General features: G+C 37.8%; 2 long non-coding RNA genes across 12 annotated transcripts in view; one reads left to right on the forward strand and one right to left on the reverse strand.

Annotated features, from left to right (window-relative positions):
* LOC111251423 (uncharacterized) overlaps nt 1-18,041 on the forward strand; it is a 53,096-nt gene that overhangs the window by 32,967 nt on the left and 2,088 nt on the right. For 2 of the 11 annotated variants that reach the window (XR_015328562.1, XR_015328561.1), the window contains exon 2: nt 16,826-16,874. The exons of 2 other annotated variants lie outside the window; for them this stretch is intronic. This is a non-coding gene — a long non-coding RNA (uncharacterized LOC111251423). 7 more of the 11 variants (XR_015328564.1, XR_015328566.1, XR_015328565.1 and 4 more) reach the window with 6 other exon arrangements.
* Nucleotides 10,236-15,828, reverse strand: LOC111251376 (uncharacterized). Its single transcript, XR_015328571.1, has 3 exons — nt 15,673-15,828; nt 13,819-13,876; nt 10,236-10,732 (listed from the first exon to the last, which is right to left on the reverse strand). It is a non-coding gene; the product is annotated as an uncharacterized LOC111251376 (long non-coding RNA).

Genomic DNA, 18,041 nt, shown 5'->3' on the forward strand with positions numbered 1-18,041 from the left:
TCTCTTTTTAGCGGCTTATTCAGGACTGGCCAAGACAGGTCTTGTGAAGAAAAGGAAGCACGCTTCAATCAAATGTTTTTAAACGACGCGTGAAGGCACTGTCGTCAGGGCAGAACAAACCAAACGAAGAGCTGCACGTGCCTTAGGGGATGGAGCTAGGAACCTAAATGTGTCCGCAATGAACCAACTAGTTACTACTACTAAATAAGAGCCGCCTGACGTCATACATCAAGCAGCAATACGTAATGGAGGCGTCACATGTTGGTAGTAGAAAACTTCGTACAAAAGTGATAGAGCGTGTTACGTTGAGTACTGACAAAGTGACGAAAGTTTTGGAACAAATGTAAAAAGCAATTCTTCTGAAATTGTCATATATAAATACCTATTATTTTGAAAATACTGCAACTTTGCAGTTTGCAGATTCTAATTTAGCTAGTTCCAATGTAGGACACGATCTAGATACTCATCGAAAAAAAAAAAAAAAAAAAACAGTAATTCCCACAGAGTTAGTTAGTTAGCAAGGTCAAGTCGTTTTAGCACACTTGGAAATATGTCAAATTTTTCACTAACGAATTCTCATTTCTACATTATCTATAATAAATACAGTACGATTAGTAACGATATAGCCACTAATAAACTTCTTAACTAAGCAACACAGGGACATGTGAAAAATTTAGCCATGATCGAAATCAACAGACGCCATCTGATACCGTTAGTTCGAAATAACAAAGCTCGGGCTGCACAGTATGCCCGGTAGGCGCTGATATCTTCTGTTTACATGAGTTACAAAAATCAATCTTAAATAAAAATAAAACAATTAGATTAATTGTTGGTCATATCACTTTTAGGCCAATATTTCATATAAGATTATAGTGGCTATTTTTAGTTGTCCTGTTGTTCATTGGTTCTCCAATGGCGAAGGTAGTCTTGCGACTTTAGACATCAGGAACATTACATGCATGACAGTCTCAAACAAGTGTACTGGCTAGTATTTTGAAGCGATCCTTTTCGAGTGGTAATTATATCACGAGATAGTTTTATTGATAGCATAGCCGGAACTAGCCAAGGTACGGTTCAGGTCTGCTAATGTATCTATGAAGTTTTTTGAGTCTGGGCGCCTCTTGAAATTTTCGTCTCTGCTTAACGGTGGCTCCGGTCACTGCAAGACCATTACTTCCTCTTTAAAGTTCAAACTCTTTGCATATATATATATAATAAACAATAGCGTTATCATGGTTGAAGCCGCACTGCCCGCGAAAATTCAAATTAAATTTTCATCAGCAAATATAATTTTTCGGCTCTCAGTGTTCTAAGGTGTTCGTTTCCCAAATGCAATTCTCCATTTTTAGAAACGGAGCTCTGTCTAGTCATCAATGCTAGAACATGCTACACACTAGCATAAGATTGATGATAAATGAATATACACTCATAGAAAAACGACTATAACACTCTGTAAAATGTGAAATTCAGGGCTCCGAAATATATTCCTGAAGAACCAGCAATGTTCTAATCACAGTTCTAATGTTTTTTTGGTCTTGGCTCTAACACGACGAGGATATCATATAATTACGACTAACGTAATCCAAAGTGAGATTCTTTTCTGTGGAATAGAATTATTCACTGGAAAAAAATGGAAGTATGACAGCGTACATCAATTAGTGCAATCAATCTTTCACATTGTCAGCAGCTAAATCCTGCCCTTCAACATACTCCCCACAGCACACTCCTTTGAACTTTAAAGAAAAAAATATCTTGAAGCCCGGTTAATAGCGAAAGACAACCGACCACAAAGGTAAGCCATTAAGTCGAAAAGAAATTCCCGTTCTTAGAAAAACTTGTTTTTACCACTTTTCTTCATTTGCTGATAATACACCGTTAAAAAACGCTCCTCGTGCCCATGTAAATATGGACCAGAAACTGAAATGAGTCGTTCCAAGAAAAAAGCCAAGGTCCTGAGTCCAATTGGGTCTTCATCCAAAAAAGGTTTGACTTTGCATTTAGCAAACTTAGTTAATTCGAAACAGCTTCTTACAAGTCAAACAGTTAATCGACACGTTTATTTAGCCCAGTTGCATCAAGTCAGCTCTACTATTGGTAGTTAACATCATAGCTCATATTTTTATATCACAATGCGAATCCACAGGCCGTAATATCGTTAATGCTGCCCGTCCTTATTTCGAATAGAAGCTTTTGTTGAGTCTTACGTACTGTAGAGCGCTGAAAAATTTTCACCATTTCCGTATGCTGGATAATCGGCTTCTATTTTCGAAGTATTACGGCCCTATTTTCAACACAGATCCAGAATTCAATATGTGGTTAAACACTTCATCCGCTACCTTCTGGTGGGAAGGCATACATAATAACTTAATGCTACGGGAACATTACATGTGATATATTCAGTTCAGTAAAATGCATACATACAAATAAACCACAATAAACCAAATGCAGGAAAAAGCTCACCGCGGGAACTTTCTTTTTAACTTAATAAATGCCCCATTGTCGCAGCGTGGAATTGCAAGAAAAACATATACTAGAGGCTGCTCGCTAAACTGTTGCCTAAAAGATTATCCTTTTACTCAAGATGTGTGAGAGTCATCTTGAAAACACGATACTAGCTTTGAAGAGAGAACTTAATCGAAACAACATGTAGGACTGGTCAAGGCCACCGTACAAAAATGTTCGACAAGCCCCGAGGTTTCCTGTATATGGTGTTGGTCTACATTAAGATCCCATTTGATACGACTTCTAGAGAGCGAATTCTGAATATTTTGGTATAGGCAAGTGTCAGAGAAGACGTCTTTGACCTTTTGCCGGGTTTTCTACAGCAGGAAGGAAGGCAAGAGAAGACTCAACGGTAGCGAAGCTGTCTCTCTTCGTCTAAATGATGGGGCCTCGCACAGCTTAAGCTTCATTCTGTACTTATGGATTCCTCTTAGAGAACAAAAAGCACGAGTCATTGTATTGAAGTCATCCTACACGCGTATGCTTGGCCAACTATGGCTTTAGAACAGCGCTAAATTTAGTGGTCCCGGACTAGGCCTCACATGGTAGCTTGGACTGAAGTCGGAAGGGCTTAAATGGCTGCTAGCAATACGCTATTTATTGCCAGCAACTTTTTTCTCGTGTACAAATAAACTCTCGTATTTCAATAACAGCCGCAGTTGTAGCCCACATACGGTAGAGTAATGCACGAGAGAATTCGCTGCGGCACACTCAATCAAGACTCCGAGCGTCGTTTCCTGTTTAATGGTGACCGATAGCGATCTGGAAAGTGAGCCTTATTCGGAGAGACCTTACAGCTGCTAATCGATGTTTGTTAAATCAGACAAAAGCTTGTTACTTAATATACCTACTAGATCTACATCACACGGCAAAAAGTCATCTCGTTTACTTTTATTTGATAGTTCGCCGTTTACCAAAGATGATACTACGCCTAAGATTCCTAGCCACCGTCGCCTTCTTTGGATACCTCAAGAAACAGAAGCAGAAATTTATCAGATCGAGATCAAGGGCCTCAATGTGGAAGCTACGACAATGGATCAAAAAACCAAACTGGGCTCGTTTTTCTGGATAAGATTATGTATCATTTTAAGCCCTCCTAGAAATTACTTTTTAGTTATTGCAACATTTGCATTAACTCTATAAAACGTCTGCAAAACTCTATAATGAATTGCGTACTGAAAACAACCATGGTTGGTTGTATGCAGAAAAGTATAGCTGACTATAAAACGATACGATTACAAGCTGGCTTTCCAGGATATGATTTATCCAATCGTATAGATTGGGATCGATTTCTCATAAAATCTGGCCTCCGTGCAAAAAAGATCCGGTCCTAGTCATAGGCAGAATGTATCCTCATTTACTCTAAGGAGCTTCACTTTAGGATAACTTATATATGTTCAAATTATTTGCAGCTAAACCTAGTCTGTAATGATCGATTTTACAGATTCGATTAGGGTTAGAGAATTCAGTTCAGCTAAATTGGCTGACTTCGAAAAAAAAAAAAAAAAACACAAATATTGTATACGTAGCTGGACTGAATGTGTTCGCATCTAAGTCAGATCTGTAGCATCCATTGGTGCGTACCATGGTTACCTAAAAAAAAAACAAAAATAGGCAAAAAATTATTCTATCCTGAAATGTTCTATTATACAAACACCTTCTATTTTATTTGTAACATCCAAGCTATATTTTCTTTGCACGTACAGTTTCTTCGCTGATTTCGTCGAAATTGATAGTAACTTGTGGGAGGGGATAGATCCTAAAAACTATAAGTAAGTTATGGCGGTACCTAGCGTGTAGCAGAGTGAACCCAGTACCCCCTCGTCATAAAGCCGGCTCCGGACCCAGTTTACTACTTCAGGGTTTTTTTTTCTACTGTTTTATGTGTAAAAATTTCTATTCATAAGTTTTCTTCTGAATGGAAATATTTCATATTTCTATAAAACTTTGTGACAATGGGCTGCATTCGTTCGCAGAGTCGTTCTTTGCATCTAGATTCTATCATAATAACATCTACTTTCATTTGCTATCAAGGAAAATTGGTTTTTAACGCTTTAAATCCGTATGCCGTTTTTATGACAAAGCAGTAGTATTACTACTTAGCAGTTTGGCGGTGCAAGTTTGAACCAGTGACTACTTAAAAAGCTGAACCGCTCATGATTTCACTACTTAGATATAAAATAATATGTTAAGCTAATCCCTTGTATAGCTATAGTAAAAGTCTAACTTGAGAAAAAAATAATTATTTGCATCAGTTCCTGTGTGAACAGGCGGACATCTCACCTATGAGAACTATCAACAAGTAACTTGAAGTCGATGGCAATTGTAACTTGTATCCATATTATGCAGTAGACACTTCAGCACGATGCGGCAGCGTGCAAGTAATTTTAAATTGGGTGGATTTAGCCTCTGCCGCTCTAGCTGTACGTTAAACTGATTAATCCTTTAGTGGTTTGTTTGTAATGGAAAGTTTTATTGAAGCAGTCAGGTCCACTACCATGTATTAACTTTTGCTTTCGACTACAACTGCTTTTCGATACTATATGGTCGAAACTAAACAGAGTCGTACCACCTTAATCCACAATGCAACGTACCACATGACTTAGACGAACCACAGATTTCCTACACAATTTTCGAATATTTTTATGTATTTTTCAGTATCAAAATTGTTTTTTACGAATGTGTGTTTCTCGTCTTTATCATAGTGCTATTCTGTCAAACCTACCCATGAAAAACAAACGAACCCGTCAGAATCTTTTGAACATTATTCCAACGGTATAACTTTAAATTTACAGTTCAAATAATCATTGTACGGTAACTTACATCTAATCCCCATAATTTATAAACGATTATAATGCAAGCGTTCTGTAGAAGGTTTCACACCCAACATTACGGTGTTCGTTTTGCTGGTAAACTTTAATAGAAAGTTGTCTAGCTTCGAGGTACAAAAAGTTTACTGAGTTTTCCCCGCGAAAAGCCGTAGTCTTCGCTTTATGGGTACGGCTAAGATCGTTTGTCCACTTCTGCTCCCGTGAGTTTTTACGCTGCAGTCGGTTCTCACTACCGTTGCGTTTCGTTTCAAGCCGACTTTATCCTGTTTCCCGATATCTCGTTAGGCTTTTGAGTTTGCGCTACCCAATTCAAATCTTTCAAGGAGAAGAAGGCATTACGAAAGGTGAATTTTCGTACGCTCGATACCAGTACTTCATCTTCGAAGACGAGTACGTCCATTTAGTAAAGTGCCAACTTCAAGCTAAACGGTTGAATTATATCACACAACAAGATTACTAGCACATATATGTGTTCATACGAATTTATTAGTAACACCAAAAAAAATGTGAAGTACGTTTTACAACAATTTTATTAGTCACCGAGTAAAGGTCTAGCGGATTCATTTGAGTCAATTTGGAAGGATCAGCTACACAAATAATACAAGCGCATAGCGCGTCTTGCAGGCAATCACTACAAAGCCTAAATAGAATATTGATGATTTCCTTCACCAGGTATATTTTAACATGATGATGCCCCCAAATGTACCGTCTTCGTTTATGTGCAAAGAAAAAATCGGCCATATACACGATATAATCAAAACTGTACAAGGAATTGTTCCGAGCGAAAACCCCTTCCCTAATGCAGGGCATTTTTCCCCACAGCCAAATCCCCAAATCATTGTTGCAACACCATAGGTACGAACTGAGTAAAAACAACAGGCACGGTTAATAAAATAGCCAGAAATGTACGGACTTATAGTATTAGCTTCAGTTATGTACTAGAAAGCTCGTTTTCCTTTCTTATCTTCAACAGCATAAGAGGCGTGTTTTCCCTCGACTAACATGAAGATAATCTCAAATGAATACCGAAAGGTTGTATGGCTTTAACGTTAGAGATACGGAAGCTCTCAAGCAACGTTAATTGAATTTTTTTTTCGAAAAGAACCTAGCATTTGCGAGAGAGAAAACTTGATTAAGCTTACAATTAAAAAAAGCGTACAGCTGAAGCCGAAGTGGCAAAACGTAAGCTTATTGGAGGCATAGAGCTAATATACAAGTTAATGGATATTCATGTAGAAAAGCAATGAAATCGGGTAAATACTCGGAGATGGATAATAACATTTGAGCACAGAGTTCCTTCTTACATCCATGCCTTGTTATACACAGAGTTCACCGTCTAAATTATAACTTTTTCTTATTAATTATTTCTAAGACTGTACTTAAACACAAACAGATGTCTAGACGAAACACTTTCTATGACTGACGATGATGTTTACCCAAATCGCTTTGTTTTCTGATTTGTCATCCGTTTTCACAATCGGAAATGGTCGCAGGGAGTTAAATCCGGAAACTATAAGGATTAGGCTACACACACCGAGTTTTTTCTGCAAAAATGAGTTGAAAGTATGGGCCAGTGCACTGTTTTAATGGAGAACCCGAAACTTGTTGCTCCACAGTTCTGGTCTCCTGCGTTAAACAAAGTTACGCAATTTTGAAACTTCGCAATAGTCCTCCTCGGTGACTATGAGGTCGGATGAAAAATGAATGACTTAAAAATAAAAAAAAACGTGACGAGCAATCTTGTTTTGAATCTAAATCCTGACCCCTTTTTCGGTCGGGGTTCGTTTATAAAATATTTCGTTTTGGTCTCCTCGAAATTGCCGTACATCCACGGGTCGTAATCCGTAATAACGTCCCCAGGCGAACTTGACTCTTCTAGAAACGCCGAAAATTGTTCATATCCAGAACATTCAGCTGTTTCAGTAAAAATTCTGTTTAAGTCTTGTAACACCCAAAAAGTATGTCAAAATAGTCTGACATCAGCAAACTAAAATCGATTTCTTTCGTTAGTTCCCTTATCGTAATTCTCTCGTATAGCGGTTAGTAAACACAAGTTTTTTTTTAACTTATCCACATTCTTGTTCGAGATCGCTGACAAGAACCTTTTAGAATCTCTGTCTAGATCCTGTATAGATTCCCGTTCGACTTCGAAACGCTTGAAACATTTACTTACTTAAGCGTTACTCAATGTCTGGTTTTCGTAAGCATTCTGTAACACCTGCACATTGTCCATGGGGTTGACTTTTTCCCTACACAAAACCTTATGTGCGCTCGTTGTTCTTGTTTGAAAAAGTCGAAGAACTCGAGTCACTCAATGCGTAAACTTACTCAGTATCGCTGGAAAGCTCGAACTGCCTTTTAGCCACAACAATCCTAGATCCCTATCAATCATCCAGTGGTGTCATCGTCAAACGATTTAGTAACCTTTAAACATAAGTACATATAGTCGACTTATTGACATGGTAAGCCAGCCACTTGATGACAATTGTAATTAAAAGGTGATACAAAAGTCGAGTAGCCCCATTGAATGTCTAAAAACAGTCTAACAAATTTTGCGTTTCCAATTCACTTTTTTACATGCGTATAATTTTATATTTTTATACATAACTAGTAAATTTATCGTAAAAACATCTTAATGAACGATGATAAATGTGTATCTAGCTAGGTCGAATTGTATTGACAAATAGTGCCAGTAGTTTCATGTAGCTCCTTGCTCTGTCTCGGTTCATAAATGCTTGTTCTCAATCTCCACTCTAGTTCTATATAACATAAATAGCGATGAGTCTTGTATTGTTTAACGCATCCTTGAGACAAGGCGCCTTGAATTGAAGATTCATTATAACAGCTGCCGAGCCTAACTAAAACTGTGTCGGGTTTACGACGAAGCAACGATGTTATTTTTGCTATAGAAGATATTATTCCGAGTACCATGACAAGGAACAAAGTATGCTCTATGTTCCTTGATCCCCTCTCGATTAAAGGGTATTTAGTCGAATACGAAGCCGAATAAACATATCGTACTTGACGTCTTATAAAAAAAAAAAAAAAAAAAGCAATTATCAAATACAAACGTAAGGAAATCTGTGTTCGATGAAGTGGAAGTACACGAAGATATATTATGACCATAATAATAATAATATGGACCATTTATAATCTGTTATACGACTGTAAGTAACTGGTATTGCCACGCCACTGCTCTAAGATAATAAACGCATTCAAATTGTCGTTACTTGTACATGCTAATTGTATGCAAACAACTGACGGCCAAGGTATTTTCAAAACTGCAGACACACTTTAGCTTTCTTGTATATTTGTATAGAAAATATTTTTTATTTTATTTCGTCTATTTTCATTATAGCTGCACCAGGCTTTGTTTGTCCTTTTGAAAAAAAACTTGTCCTCTCTGGAATGTCAAAATGTTTTCAGCGTTGGCTCCATTTAGAAATCTCTCACCTGCACTTTTCAAAGGCTTACGAGAGACATCAAATTTATTGTGTCACGTTCGACGCCACACCCCGTGGTTGATCGATATACGTTTCAAACCTTATATTGAATACGACCTAGGCCTATATGGTTATTAGATCGCATAGTCGTAAATGAAGTTGGCAACGGCTAAGCTTCTACAAAGGGTTTTATAGAATTTGTTGGACTTAAGAGTTAATAGAAAATAATAGCATCGCAAAGTATGGCGCTCGATTCTCTAACTAATGGCCTAATAGCCCCTCCAAGCCTCTTCCTCGGTTCGAAATTAGTATTGGTAGTATCCTTCGTTACATAGATATATAGATATATGAGCGTGTCTGAGGCAAAGTGTAACGCTTTAAAAAATAGTCATAAGTATGTAATTTCCGTTACGTCCTATAGGGCTCCTAACGATATATCCACCAGTCTTTTCACTACTTTAGATTGACCGACACGCAAATAGTATGCTTCTATAAATTTTTGAAAAGGACTATTTAAAAATCCATTTGAAAAGGTCTCAATATGATGTCAGAACAACCGGTGGTTCGCTCCGTTAAGGATTTTAAAAATCACTTAGTTAAACAATCTCATGATTTTATTTTTCATTAATGGCAGTATATAAATCATATTGTTCTGGCCCGAACTCTAATTAATCAATTATATATGTTTCGGTTCGTTCAACATACCACAGCTCGCAAGTGTGTCGATGTCTGCTTTTTGTCAATGACAATTTCTTCGCTAATATCTGTGTTGTTAACTTTCTCATGGCGAACGGACTATTTAAAAACAAAAATTCAATATTAAAGTGATTTTAAGACCAAAAATTAAACAATGGCACCTACAAGGTGCTGGCCTTCAGCTCTTCATTCTACCACAGATATCGCTGTTTGGTATTACCTTAAGCACCTGCCAGAAATGTACGCGAAAAGCTTATTTTAAGAAACTTTCGGGTTCCATGGGCGTAATACGATGGTTTAATTCGTCATTTTTTGCGAAATAACAAAGCGTTATGTTTACAGTATGATTAAAATAGTTTTCGGTATCCTCTTATGGTAACTTCCTAACACTAGTGAAATAACTAACTTCTATTTTAAATGAAGGTATGTTGGTAGCCGTTTTTCTATTCTTTGTTCTTCTTATAAGGTAAACCGACACTCTTGAGTCGAGCTTACGCATTCTATACTTTATTCGAAAGACTAGGTTGAGGTATACGAGAAGAAACCGTCGCGGAAAGACAGCTAAGCACCGTCGAGATGGATGATCAGCGCGACACTTTCCCGAGAGGACCGTGGTCAAGACTGCGCTACGAAAACTCACACTTTCCCGGGAGTTCATTTCAGCAAGACAGCATATCATTTGTCCCTTCGCCGCCCGGACGGGCAGCGGTCGGTTCGAAACTATGCTAAGGTTCTTTTGAACACTGGCACGCCGCTGGCTAAAGAAAAAGATTGATGAAGTTTCAGCGCATTTTTCATCTTGAAAAACATTTTTTTTAGAATTATTTTATTATCTCGCTTTCACAGGTTCAGTTGAAATTAAGAGACACAACGTAGAACTTCTCCTATGTGCCTAAAGGATTTCGAATCATATATCATTACTCATATATGAAACGGTTATTAGCTATAACCGATTTGCAGGACATGTCCATTTAAGGTAGCCTTAAGTAAACCAGTTCTTGTCCTCAAGCCTTAGAAGAAATGAAGCTGGGAATACGAGGAAATATGGCATGGCTGAAGCCGAAACTATCCATCATTGATAGACCAGTAGTCATAGTAGGCCAGACACAGACACTTGACCAACGATCACTCTTGTCCGGCTTGCGGCCTTCCCTATCACCTTCAACGGATCTAACACCGTAACGACAATATTATCAAGTTCGGTCGATCAAGCAGGCTATAGACGAGATCCCGTCAGTTGCAACCGTTATTTCTGTTTCCCTAGAAATTTGTGATGAACATTTCATTTGAATCTGTTTGATCTGCTAAATTTGAATATAGACGCGTGATTACGTCGTTATAAAACGGGATAATTATATCGTTTCTTCCTTCTCTTATGAAAATAGAGAATACCCAACGCAGCGGTGCTTTCGGAGATATTAGACATAACATTTTGTGGTTAAGTAAGTCGGCGTGACTGTATCTAGCGAATCAATTTAGTACAAATGCTACTCGAATGCTGCCACGCAAGCTGGCTCATTCATCAGTCAGATCAGCAAAAGACAACTGTGTCGGAGGGTAGTAATGGATCTGTCAAAATGTCACTTTCCCTCTGACGCTTGCTTGATATTTGTTGAAACTCGAGGATCAGTCATGAGCAGACGTTTGAAGAATTTAGCTTCAGTGCGCGGATATAGCAATATAACACTTGACACTTCATGGGAATTCCTATTTTTAGCTAAAGTGCCTGTTGACGTATAGCTTTGCAGTTTTTCTTGCAATATTTTTGCCGATCGCAAATGTTCATTACAGGTATTATACATTCTCCCGATCGTGGTTTGCAGAATATATGTATAGTTTTTAATATTCTTTATTCTCTTCTTTATAAATGACCTGCTTCTTCAATCTACAAAATCAGCGTCACGGAGCACGACGCCGCCAACTAAGCTACTGTCAAACCTGTAGTACGGCTAAATGGAAGTTTTTCTTCGGGCAAGACTTTATAGGATTTAAAATTGCCTTTTATACAATGCTACTTTAGATAAGTTTCAGGTGTGCGGTGCGTATCTTTCTTGGTGCTTTTAATGGTACTTGTGGACCCGTAAAGAGGTTTGACTGTTTCACAAATAAACTTGGCAGAGTCATAAGATCTTTAAAGTCATCAGTAATACAAGTGCTTTCCAGACCACTGTAACACTCCTTCAAATAAACTGGTTATTTTTCAACCCTGAATCGATATTACTTATTAGGAAACATTTTTATAGATAAACTGTCAAGTAAGCCCTGAGTGGTAAATGGTGTCCTCAAAATAATTCTTAACTTGCCCCTTTCAACTTTCATTGATTTCGTTGCTATTCCATGAGCAACTTTCACTAACTAAGCAGCGGCCTTAGTTTATCTAATTTGAAAAAATATGTTTCAATCTTTTGATTTATTTAGAGATTTCGAATTTAATTAACCGCCCGTATGCAGTCAGAGCAGCGACAGCGGTTTCGCAATTCCTAGATGTCAAAATAATTATTGACGGAATTCGGTTAAACTTGTCTGTTCACCCCTTAAGGTCTTTTTGAAGAAAAGAACTTAAAATGTATTTGAAATCTAGGGGGTATAGACCCTGGTTGTTTTTTCGGAATTGTGCGTTGTATGTAAATATTCTAAGTTCGATTGGGAAGCTGTATATCTTCGTGGAGGCTGTCCCTAATCAAGACTTCCGTCTAAAAGACAGAACGCTAGGCTGGACATTATTTGTGAATCCATTAACAAAAGCCCACAACGACGCATGCATTGGTGACGGAAAAGTACACGTCATCGCTACGTACTTTTGTGTTTAACGCCTGCAGATTATAATAATGAAGCTAGCTTTAGCGCTAAACGACCTTTGTCCGTTGATAAGAACTCACTGTGAGGTACGGAGAGCTTTAAATGTGGTTTCCGAAGCTTAATAAACGAAACTCGAATGCATAGGAACGATGTCCAATGGGGAGATTACGTCGAAGACCCGTCCAGTAATAAGGACATATAGTTAAAAAATTTAAACTTCTGATCCAGCTTACACGCTGTATGTCGTTGTTACTATACAGGGCGAAAAACACTCTGGGAAGTATGCAAAGCGTACTCACTAACATGTATGAAAGAATATCTACGTGGCCGCAGCCGTAACTAGTGGAACAAACAACACGTCTTGCGCCTCTTCCGGTCTACCAGACGCAGAGAAATTGTGGGTTCATCTCTGTTGTTGATGCAATGGGTAGGATAACCGACAATCAATGAAACGGAGCAGCACATCAAGGTTGATACTTGGCAGTGATACTGGGTGTAGGAGTTGAAAACTAGCTGCGAGTAAGAACCATTGGACAAAATAGGAATCAAGAAAGTTACCATTGACATGATATGAACGCATGGAACCATCTTCTTGTCTAACTACTGCTATCGACAATATACAAGATGACCGCTGTGCTCTGTATAATTTTAACTAAATACAAAAGAGAGGCCAAACGTCGTTTACGATTAGCTCACATTCATGCCCGACTACCCATGTGGTCTAGTTTAAAGGCAAATCTGGATTACGATCGTACTGCTACAAGCGTAATAAACAGGCCTTAAACGTTAGGTCCATGTTGTGTGTGGGCGTATATGCGTGCACAGAAGAAAGGTAGTGTATAAGTTAACAGGGGATTTGTCAAGTATGCGTTCCATTTTACGACCGGCTGTATTGCTCAGGATTTCGTTTTAGCCAAGATTATCTTATTTGCATTTCTGATCCATTGTGCCTGTCTCAACGCTGCCATTGTTTCATGTTTCATATTTTCGCTGTTGAAATGAAAACTTATAGCCACTAGTTGTGTCAGCATTACTTACGACTTCTGGTTTTTTCAGACTTACTACTTGCTTTTTCGGCAACAAATCTCGTCACAGCCGGAGAGAAACCAGGCCCTATGCACCTAATTGAACCGATAAATAACGAGTCTTGACGCGAACTAATTATAGGGTAATCGAAGCTCTATGCAGGACTCAGTTGGGGCTAAGTCTGGACTCGAGTTTTTAGTAGAGAGACCGTGCTGCATATAGAAAAGGTCAAATAAGTTGTGATGTCTTTCTTTTAAAAACTTCTGAAGCTCATCAACGAGCGATACGTTTTCTGTTTAGCTACACACGTAGCGTAGTCCGCGTCGGTGAGAAAGCTTCATACATTAAGTACGATAAGTTAAATATATGGATTTAGGTACGATGTTGTGTAACGTTGACAAACAGCTTCTAATTATAATAATAATAAAAATTCTAATAATCTATACGTTTTAGGCAGTTAGTGTTTAGAAAACCTTACAAAACTGAAAAAACTCTGATGAGGTTATTATACCTATACTTGCCTCGTCCATCTCGAAAACGTAAAATCACGGGTCAGGCCTCCACATCCATTTAGATGCCCTAGAAAACAGCCAACAAAAAATACGCCAACGAAAATACGAAGTAATTCTAAAAAATGCTGTTTTAGACTATCTACTACTTAGGAGCTACGAGCTAAGTATGGTTATATAGAGGAACTGGTAGACGACCCACACACAGAAGCTTTGGTCACAGATCTACTTAGTTAAATCCTAACAAAGACCTTAAAGGGGAAAATCAGATATATGAGACTATTCGATGCTGACAAAAGCTTGGTGACAGAAACTTGGTAAATCAGCTCGCAAAGGTTAAGAGGAATTCCTAAAACATTATTCCATAAACCATAAAGACAAACTCAAAGATTTCTAATCCAAAAACACCAGACTAACCATAAAAATAGGCAATTGCAAAAACTGAAAATTATGACAGGCAATTTACTAATAGAGCAACAAATCGGCTATATAAATAAAAGCAGCGCTAGCTGTATAGTGTCGAAAGTTACAGTTATTTAAGAGCAGAAATGAACTGGCAAGCGTGTATAGGCATTATTATATAAGGCCAGGCAATATTACACGGTTAAACAAAGAAAAATAAATACATTAAATCCAAATAGATTGTGTGTTTCTGAGCGCCAAAAGAAAAGTTGAAATCCCATAAGTCAAGAGAAAGAGTTTCCATCAAACACATCTCTCATCATAAGAGAGCACCTTAGTTGTACGCTACGAACATCATGAAGCCGAAAGACCACAGGGGGATTAAAATACCGATGTCTGACTCAAGCTTTCTGCGCTGTATATAAACATAGTTACGTTAACAAACGACTATCGAAATGTCAGAATGAGATTCATGTATGGCACTAAAAGCTCACCAAAAAAAGAGCTTTAATTTATAAGGGCCAGCATTTACAAATGACTTCACGTCTACCATTAGACCGAAGCTCCTCTGAAAGCTACAAAATAGTACAAACTATAACCTGTCGCAGCGTGTCTTAACACGCAGCCATTGAGAAGCGTCCAAAGCGCTTGTTCCTCATGCACAATACATAACAGCGCAAATAATAACCTCTAAATAAAATTACCGATTTAAAAAATGACAAATGTTTAGGGGCGAACCGCTTTGACTGGGTGGGCTAAATAGGGCATTTGTTAAGTTGCATCGCGTACCATACATACATCGTATACAATACTGCAAAATGCTGTTCGCAATATATTAATTGAATCGCGTAGTTTAAGTAAGATTACTCAGCAGATTGTTGCCGATCATTTCCAATATTTTTTTGGCCCTCTGGCAAATTTGGCAAGACCACATTGTTCAGATAATCATAGGGCAATTGGCTGTTAGTACCTCGTCACTTTCATTTAAATTAAAAAAACAATGATTATTACTATCGCGCATAGAACACAGAATATGTTGACAGCAGATAGCCATAAAAGATCCCTGATTTTGAGATTTTAAAACCCTGAATTTCGCTGATCGGCATGCTGTTTGTGAGTCACCTAAAAGCTCCAAAATATGGGGGACGGTGACGTTATAAAACGTATCAAATCTATACTGAACGGTTTCCCATAGAGAAAGCGCATTGGGGCAATTGTACATTGACAATAGAAAAGAAATCAGAATTCAAAATTAAAAAACGACATTTTATTTAGAGGCTCTTCTGTGGCATAATTTGCTTCTCTTAGTTGTAAGTCTTCTGCAAAATAGTTCAGTACTAAGCTTTATGCTAAATATTTGTGCCTCCAGAAAGTTTAATGGGTAGATTGAACGACAATCCAAGAAATGACATGTCTTTAGTATTCACCTTTTTCCTTTCTACTGCTTTAAAGCGGAAAACTTACCCTACCAAGCGATAAAAAATGTTTCATAAGCTGTACTTGAGGATGCTTCAATTTGGTAAACGCTGTATGTAGAAAAATGTCCTGCCAAACCGTTCGTGGGTGCACTCCTGTTCAGCTTATATAAACAAATATTGACAGTTTTATGGCTTTTCAGTCATATATATCTCAGATAATACCAGTCGGATTGACGCATTTCAAGGTTAAGATATGGCTGCAACGGATGTGTTATAATTGTTGCAAATGTTGCCGTTATTAATATTTGAGATATAGCGCTTTGAACATGAGTGAAATTTTTTCCAACAACTCGCTATTTTTTGTTACCATCCAGGCATAAACGCTGCCCAGAAAAAAATGTGTGTTGAAAAGGGATGGTTCTATCGCGTTCGTGTCGATACGAAAGATACGCATAGCCCCGTAGTGGTGGCCAACTACGAAAGAAGCTGACGAAGTTGAGCAAACCCGACGTATGAGTAGACAAACGGACTGTCGCAAAATCGTTGACATCATTGTACTTTCATATACAAAGCTCTACAGAAACGCAGCGTGATAGTTTATTGCTTTGATCATGGGTGATGAAAGGCAGATAAGATGCGACTGTCACGTGCGAATAATTCACAAGTTGTGCCAGGAAGAAAAAACCTAGCCTGACGCCAAAAAAAGTGATGCTATGTGATTGGAAAAAAATCATGCATGGAAAAATGGTTGATTCGGATTTCTACCGTCAAAAACTGATGAGATTATAACAAGCTATTAGAAAAAAATTGGCCGGAATTGGTAAATAGGAGGGGCATTGTTTTCCAGCATGATAAAGCCAGACCACAGACACCTTGAGCTACCAGACAATCAGAAATTTTATAAAAAAAAATCTATATACAACTCGAATATGGCACCATCACACTACCATTTGTTTCAATTTTTGCAGAACTTTTTTCATAGTGTTAATTCACCTTTAATAAAAAGGGATGTAAAGATCCCTTGTCGTCACGATTTTTCCTTGAGGAAACACAGAAGTTCTACAGTGATAGCTCGTGGCGCTACTGGAAAAATGGCAGAAGGTCAATGATCAAAAAGACGCATATTCAATTGTTCCAAAATATAAATGCTCACTGATTTTTATTTTGGCTCAAAAAACTGTTTTTTTTTTTCTTTAAAGGCCGCCCTGTGAGTCGTCATGGCTGCGACAGTACTGTGTCTAAACTAAGGTTGGTTTGCGTGATCTGCGAAAATTACAATATATATACATATATATATATAATATAATAAATAATATATAAAAATGATAAGCTGTAAATATTACTGCGATAAAACACCGAACGAGAGATGGAGAGTTACGTGTAAAACGTATATTTTCCGGTTATAGGTTAGAATTATTTGGTTTGATAATATATATAATAACGTATATGACAACCTTTTTTTTGAGACTGAACAGTTTGTTTTGAAGATTCTCGAATCATCTGCATAAACGTCAAGTTCGTGCAATCATTATTGTATAGTTCTAGTTGAATACATTTGTTATAACATGAAGCTTTTGGCTTGATGTTAGTAGAGAAGATATATAAGAAGAAAGTACATTTTCTTAAGAGCAGCGCCGTCTATGCGTATTTACAACTTATCGTCTTAAATAACATAGAAATTTGCTTGGAACTCCTACTATCTTCAACCTACTCAGTACGTGTATGTGTCGAATAAGCAAGATTCCGTGCAAAATTTTTCAGTGGGTGATGATCACGGTCTGAACGTTTCAAGATTGAGCGGGTCGTTCTGTTAGTTTGGTGTTATCCTACTCACTACAGCGATGCGATTTAATCGTCTTTTTTCCAAGCCAATCTTTTATTGTTTAGTACTTCGGATTCGGAAATCTCTCCACCGAGATTTCGCTGTCTTGAGACGGGTGTTCCTTTGCGCTATATAAATTATTCTTTGCCCCCATTGTGATGGAGCTGTCACTGTGCTACTGTCAAAGCCGTGTCTTCTTATTTAAATACGTAGGCCCTAAAGGGAAGTGTCTTATATGTTATTTGCAATAATAAAAACGTGTATATCATCAGAGTATTCTCTCGGCAAATCAAACTTGTATATTAAAAATCATAGAGTAATTAGGTTTCTTCAATCGTAAACAGGGGGAATACTTTTATGCACCATCAAAAGGAAGGAGAAAACTATTCCCTCTCTCTTAAGTGCAGAACTCTCTTTAGAGTTAAGTTTATTAGAACTGTACCAAGTTCTCCCTTCGTATTCCGTAAGCGACAATTATTGTGGTGTCCGATAAATAAATGTTCTGACGAAATGAAGTCTAATAAATAATCACTTTCGAGAAGCTGGTGCGCGCGGTCTACTCTGAAAGAAATCAGCCGTGCTAGCAGAAGGGT

The sequence above is a fragment of the Varroa destructor genome, unplaced genomic scaffold, assembly GCF_002443255.2.
Source record: "Varroa destructor unplaced genomic scaffold, Vdes_3.0 BEIS01000005.1, whole genome shotgun sequence".
NCBI classification, from domain to species: Eukaryota; Metazoa; Arthropoda; class Arachnida; order Mesostigmata; family Varroidae; genus Varroa; species Varroa destructor.